Genomic DNA, 8218 nt, shown 5'->3' on the forward strand with positions numbered 1-8218 from the left:
AATTTTAATTTAATTTTAATTTAATTTTAATTTAATTTTAATTTAATTTTAATTTAATTTTAATTTAATTTTAATTTAATTTTAATTTAATTTTAATTTAATTTTAATTTAATTTTAATTTAATTTTAATTTAATTTTAATTTAATTTTAATTTAATTTTCCCTGGCCAAGTTCGCAGGGGTTGACGGTATTAAAGTGAAGGAGTTTCATTTTGATTATTGTAATGTAGTGTTCTTTAGTGAAACATATCACCTTTTTAACACTTTAATGCGCCTCCAACGGTTCATCACGAACCGGCTGCTGCAGATGGAGTATGGCTGATCATATGCATCAGACATGCTCGATAAACACGGAGGAACCGCCAGGGCTCAGTAGAGTCTATTCCCAAGCAATAGTTCCAAATCGGTTGGATTTGAGAAGGTTTTGATGATCGTTACAAATCCTAATAAAAGTTTTATAGGATTTGTGACTGGTTTTGGAACCTTTTACAGCCAGCTGACTTCAAAATGTTGTTTGGGCTCTATTTCCCACGTTTCTTGGTTGATTTTGATTAGTAATTTATTAATGTCATAGTCGCTTTTTCGAATTTCTACAATGTTATACTTTATTATATTTTATTTAAATAAAGCAATTAAAATCAACCAAAAAATTAATAGTGGGAAGGAGATTTGCAGCACTTAATTGTGCTGATAGATTCGAAGCTAACGTGCGAACACTTGACGTGACAGTTTGGACTGGACAAAAAACTGACTGCTTTTTATTAACTGAACAACGTTACTTTTGTATGACTAGGTTGACATTTCTAGGCCACGCATGAGAAAATGACATGGTTTATCTTGATAGGACCGATAGGACAGAACGAATTTGAATATTTTTCATAGTATTTGTAGGGGGATGAATACATAATAGTTGACAAGCAATTTTTGTTTATCTCTTAGATGATGTTATGACACCAACAGAAAAAGTGTTAGAAGTTCAGTTACATGTTTCTGTGGGTTTTGGACCGATGACATTTTGAGGACACAAGAGATGAACACAGAGAAGTAAATATCAAAAAAAAAAAACAATTTGACACAGAATCGACTGTATTTTAACATGCGGGTTCGACTGATTCGATGAATCTGTCTAGAAGTAACTAGAAGACAATTGACGCTAAGATTGGAAAAAAAAGCTTGCAGTTGGGACTATACTACAATAATAGCCGATAGGAAACAATGCGCTAGACAGCATTAATATTCATTTTTTAATATGTAGTATGTGCATGACGGAACAAGCAGGACACAGCTCCAGACGTCTCTTTTTAATAACGATATTCAGCATATTTCCAATAAAACTACACTTCAATAAAGCAAAGACTAAAGCTGCTATGATAGAACAGATCAGAATGACTTAATTGACTTATTGACTACATTTTGGAGATCTACTTCGAATAACTGACAAATTGACAAGAACCTAACTAAATACATGGACCATACTACAAAAAAAAAACAATTGACAAAAAGAAAAAAAGGGGAAACTTTTATTAAAACTATTTTTGTTCAACGCAGGCCAAAACAGTGTCGACTTGGGCCACGATATGCCTACGTACTTCTGTGTGTTGAAACAAAAATAGAGGCTCATAGAAGCAAACGTAGGGAAAGGGTGCGGTGTTAGAACATAAGCACAGCGTGCTACCGCCGTAATCACTATGAAAAAAAAAAAAAAAAAAAAAAATTTAATTTTAATTTAATTTTAATTTAATTTTAATTTAATTTTAATTTAATTTTAATTTAATTTTAATTTAATTTTAATTTAATTTTAATTTAATTTTAATTTAATTTTAATTTAATTTTAATTTAATTTTAATTTAATTTTAATTTAATTTTAATTTAATTTTAATTTAATTTTAATTTAATTTTAATTTAATTTTAATTTAATTTTAATTTAATTTTAATTTAATTTTAATTTAATTTTAATTTAATTTTAATTTAATTTTAATTTAATTTTAATTTAATTTTAATTTAATTTTAATTTAATTTTAATTTAATTTTAATTTAATTTTAATTTAATTTTAATTTAATTTTAATTTAATTTTAATTGAATTTTAATTTAATTTTAATTTAATTTTAATTTAATTTTAATTTAATTTTAATTTAATTTTAATTTAATTTAAATTTAATTTTAATTTAATTTTAATTTAATTTTAATTTAATTTTAATTTAATTTTAATTTAATTTTAATTTAATTTTAATTTTAATTTTAATTTAATTTTAATTTAATTTTAATTTAATTTTAATTTAATTTTAATTTAATTTTAATTTAATTTTAATTTAATTTCAATTTAATTTTAATTTAATTTTAATTTAATTTTAATTTAATTTTAATTTAATTTTAATTTAATTTTAATTTAATTTTAATTTAATTTTAATTTAATTTTAATTTAATTTTAATTTAATTTTAATTTAATTTTAATTTAATTTTAATTTAATTTTAATTTAATTTTAATTTAATTTTAATTTAATTTTAATTTAATTTTAATTTAATTTTAATTTAATTTTAATTTAATTTTAATTTAATTTTAATTTAATTTTAATTTAATTTTAATTTAATTTTAATTTAATTTTAATTTAATTTTAATTTAATTTTAATTTAATTTTAATTTAATTTTAATTTAATTTTAATTTAATTTTAATTTAATTTTAATTTAATTTTAATTTAATTTTAATTTAATTTTAATTTAATTTTAATTTAATTTTAATTTAATTTTAATTTAATTTTAATTGAATTTTAATTTAATTTTAATTTAATTTTAATTTAATTTTAATTTAATTTTAATTTAATTTTAATTTAATTTAAATTTAATTTTAATTTAATTTTAATTTAATTTTAATTTAATTTTAATTTAATTTTAATTTAATTTTAATTTAATTTTAATTTAATTTTAATTTTAATTTTAATTTAATTTTAATTTAATTTTAATTTAATTTTAATTTAATTTTAATTTAATTTTAATTTAATTTTAATTTAATTTTAATTTAATTTTAATTTAATTTTAATTTAATTTTAATTTAATTTTAATTTAATTTTAATTTAATTTTAATTTAATTTTAATTTAATTTTAATTTAATTTTAATTTAATTTTAATTTAATTTTAATTTAATTTTAATTTAATTTTAATTTAATTTTAATTTAATTTTAATTTAATTTTAATTTAATTTTAATTTAATTTTAATTTAATTTTAATTTAATTTTAATTTAATTTTAATTTAATTTTAATTTAATTTTAATTTAATTTTAATTTAATTTTAATTTAATTTTAATTTAATTTTAATTTAATTTTAATTTAATTTTAATTTAATTTTAATTTAATTTTAATTTAATTTTAATTTAATTTTAATTTAATTTTAATTTAATTTTAATTTAATTTTAATTTAATTTTAATTTAATTTTAATTTAATTTTAATTTAATTTTAATTTAATTTTAATTTAATTTTAATTTAATTTTAATTTAATTTTAATTTAATTTTAATTTAATTTTAATTTAATTTTAATTTAATTTTAATTTAATTTTAATTTAATTTTAATTTAATTTTAATTTAATTTTAATTTAATTTTAATTTAATTTTAATTTAATTTTAATTTAATTTTAATTTAATTTTAATTTAATTTTAATTTAATTTTAATTTAATTTTAATTTAATTTTAATTTAATTTTAATTTAATTTTAATTTAATTTTAATTTAATTTTAATTTAATTTTAATTTAATTTTAATTTAATTTTAATTTAATTTTAATTTAATTTTAATTTAATTTTAATTTAATTTTAATTTAATTTTAATTTAATTTTAATTTAATTTTAATTTAATTTTAATTTAATTTTAATTTAATTTTAATTTAATTTTAATTTAATTTTAATTTAATTTTAATTTAATTTTAATTTAATTTTAATTTAATTTTAATTTAATTTTAATTTAATTTTAATTTAATTTTAATTTAATTTTAATTTAATTTTAATTTAATTTTAATTTAATTTTAATTTAATTTTAATTTAATTTTAATTTAATTTTAATTTAATTTTAATTTAATTTTAATTTAATTTTAATTTAATTTTAATTTAATTTTAATTTAATTTTAATTTAATTTTAATTTAATTTTAATTTAATTTTAATTTAATTTTAATTTAATTTTAATTTAATTTTAATTTAATTTTAATTTAATTTTAATTTAATTTTAATTTAATTTTAATTTAATTTTAATTTAATTTTAATTTAATTTTAATTTAATTTTAATTTAATTTTAATTTAATTTTAATTTAATTTTAATTTAATTTTAATTTAATTTTAATTTAATTTTAATTTAATTTTAATTTAATTTTAATTTAATTTTAATTTAATTTTAATTTAATTTTAATTTAATTTTAATTTAATTTTAATTTAATTTTAATTTAATTTTAATTTAATTTTAATTTAATTTTAATTTAATTTTAATTTAATTTTAATTTAATTTTAATTTAATTTTAATTTAATTTTAATTTAATTTTAATTTAATTTTAATTTAATTTTAATTTAATTTTAATTTAATTTTAATTTAATTTTAATTTAATTTTAATTTAATTTTAATTTAATTTTAATTTAATTTTAATTTAATTTTAATTTAATTTTAATTTAATTTTAATTTAATTTTAATTTAATTTTAATTTAATTTTAATTTAATTTTAATTTAATTTTAATTTAATTTTAATTTAATTTTAATTTAATTTTAATTTAATTTTAATTTAATTTTAATTTAATTTTAATTTAATTTTAATTTAATTTTAATTTAATTTTAATTTAATTTTAATTTAATTTTAATTTAATTTTAATTTAATTTTAATTTAATTTTAATTTAATTTTAATTTAATTTTAATTTAATTTTAATTTAATTTTAATTTAATTTTAATTTAATTTTAATTTAATTTTAATTTAATTTTAATTTAATTTTAATTTAATTTTAATTTAATTTTAATTTAATTTTAATTTAATTTTAATTTAATTTTAATTTAATTTTAATTTAATTTTAATTTAATTTTAATTTAATTTTAATTTAATTTTAATTTAATTTTAATTTAATTTTAATTTAATTTTAATTTAATTTTAATTTAATTTTAATTTAATTTTAATTTAATTTTAATTTAATTTTAATTTAATTTTAATTTAATTTTAATTTAATTTTAATTTAATTTTAATTTAATTTTAATTTAATTTTAATTTAATTTTAATTTAATTTTAATTTAATTTTAATTTAATTTTAATTTAATTTTAATTTAATTTTAATTTAATTTTAATTTAATTTTAATTTAATTTTAATTTAATTTTAATTTAATTTTAATTTAATTTTAATTTAATTTTAATTTAATTTTAATTTAATTTTAATTTAATTTTAATTTAATTTTAATTTAATTTTAATTTAATTTTAATTTAATTTTAATTTAATTTTAATTTAATTTTAATTTTATTTTATTTTAATTTTATTTTAATTTAATTTTAATTTAATTTTAATTTAATTTTAATTTAATTTTAATTTAATTTTAATTTAATTTTAATTTAATTTTAATTTAATTTTAATTTAATTTTAATTTAATTTTAATTTAATTTTAATTTAATTTTAATTTAATTTTAATTTAATTTTAATTTAATTTTAATTTAATTTTAATTTAATTTTAATTTAATTTTAATTTAATTTTAATTTAATTTTAATTTAATTTTAATTTAATTTTAATTTAATTTTAATTTAATTTTAATTTAATTTTAATTTAATTTTAATTTAATTTTAATTTAATTTTAATTTAATTTTAATTTAATTTTAATTTAATTTTAATTTAATTTTAATTTAATTTTAATTTAATTTTAATTTAATTTTAATTTAATTTTAATTTAATTTTAATTTAATTTTAATTTAATTTTAATTTAATTTTAATTTAATTTTAATTTAATTTTAATTTAATTTTAATTTAATTTTAATTTAATTTTAATTTAATTTTAATTTAATTTTAATTTAATTTTAATTTAATTTTAATTTAATTTTAATTTAATTTTAATTTAATTTTAATTTAATTTTAATTTAATTTTAATTTAATTTTAATTTAATTTTAATTTAATTTTAATTTAATTTTAATTTAATTTTAATTTAATTTTAATTTAATTTTAATTTAATTTTAATTTAATTTTAATTTAATTTTAATTTAATTTTAATTTAATTTTAATTTAATTTTAATTTAATTTTAATTCAATTTTAATTTAATTTTAATTTAATTTTAATTTAATTTTAATTTAATTTTAATTTAATTTTAATTTAATTTTAATTTAATTTTAATTTAATTTTAATTTAATTTTGATTTAATTTTAATTTAATTTTAATTTAATTTTAATTTAATTTTAATTTAATTTTAATTTAATTTTAATTTAATTTTAATTTAATTTTAATTTAATTTTAATTTAATTTTAATTTAATTTTAATTTAATTTTAATTTAATTTTAATTTAATTTTAATTTAATTTTAATTTAATTTTAATTTAATTTTAATTTAATTTTAATTTAATTTTAATTTAATTTTAATTCAATTTTAATTTAATTTAAATTTAATTTTAATTTAATTTTAATTTAATTTTAATTTAACTATAATTTAATTTTAATTTAACTATAATTTAATTTTAATTTAATTTTAATTTAATTTTAATTTAATTTTAATTTAATTTTAATTTAATTTTAATTTAATTTTAATTTAATTTTAATTTAATTTTAATTTAATTTTAATTTAATTTTAATTTAATTTTAATTTAATTTTAATTTAATTTTAATTTAATTTTAATTTAATTTTAATTTAATTTTAATTTAATTTTAATTTAATTTTAATTTAATTTTAATTTAATTTTAATTTAATTTTAATTTAATTTTAATTTAATTTTAATTTAATTTTAATTTAATTTTAATTTAATTTTAATTTAATTTTAATTTAATTTTAATTTAATTTTAATTTAATTTTAATTTAATTTTTATTTTAATTTAATTTTAATTTAACTATAATTTAATTTTAATTTAACTATAATTTAATTTTAATTTAACTATAATTTAATTTTAATTTAATTTTAATTTAATTTAAATTTAATTTAAATTTAATTTTAATTTAATTTAAATTTAATTTTAATTTAATTTTAATTTAATTTTAATTTAATTTTAATTTAATTTTAATTTAATTTAAATTTAATTTTAATTTAATTTAAATTTAATTTAAATTTAATTTTAATTTAATTTAAATTTAATTTTAATTTAATTTAAATTTAATTTAAATTTAATTTAAATTTAATTTTAATTTAATTTTAATTTAATTTTAATTTAATTTTAATTTAATTTTAATTTAATTTTAATTTAATTTTAATTTAATTTTAATTTAATTTTAATTTAATTTTAATTTAATTTTAATTTAATTTTAATTTAATTTTAATTTAATTTTAATTTAATTTTAATTTAATTTTAATTTAATTTTAATTTAATTTTAATTTAATTTTAATTTAATTTTAATTTAATTTTAATTTAATTTTAATTTAATTTTAATTTAATTTTAATTTAATTTTAATTTAATTTTAATTTAATTTTAATTTAATTTTAATTTAATTTTAATTTAATTTTAATTTAATTTTAATTTAATTTTAATTTAATTTTAATTTAATTTTAATTTAATTTTAATTTAATTTTAATTTAATTTTAATTTAATTTTAATTTAATTTTAATTTAATTTTAATTTAATTTTAATTTAATTTTAATTTAATTTTAATTTAATTTTAATTTAATTTTAATTTAATTTTAATTTAATTTTAATTTAATTTTAATTTAATTTTAATTTAATTTTAATTTAATTTTAATTTAATTTTAATTTAATTTTAATTTAATTTTAATTTAATTTTAATTTAATTTTAATTTAATTTTAATTTAATTTTAATTTAATTTTAATTTAATTTTAATTTAATTTTAATTTAATTTTAATTTAATTTTAATTTAATTTTAATTTAATTTTAATTTAATTTTAATTTAATTTTAATTTAATTTTAATTTAATTTTAATTTAATTTTAATTTTAATTTAATTTTAATTTAATTTTAATTTAACTATAATTTAATTTTAATTTAACTATAATTTAATTTTAATTTAATTTTAATTTAATTTTAATTTAATTTTAATTTAATTTTAATTTAACTATAATTTAATT

The sequence above is a fragment of the Aedes albopictus genome, chromosome 2 (assembly GCF_035046485.1).
Source record: "Aedes albopictus strain Foshan chromosome 2, AalbF5, whole genome shotgun sequence".
Taxonomy (NCBI): Eukaryota; Metazoa; Arthropoda; class Insecta; order Diptera; family Culicidae; genus Aedes; species Aedes albopictus.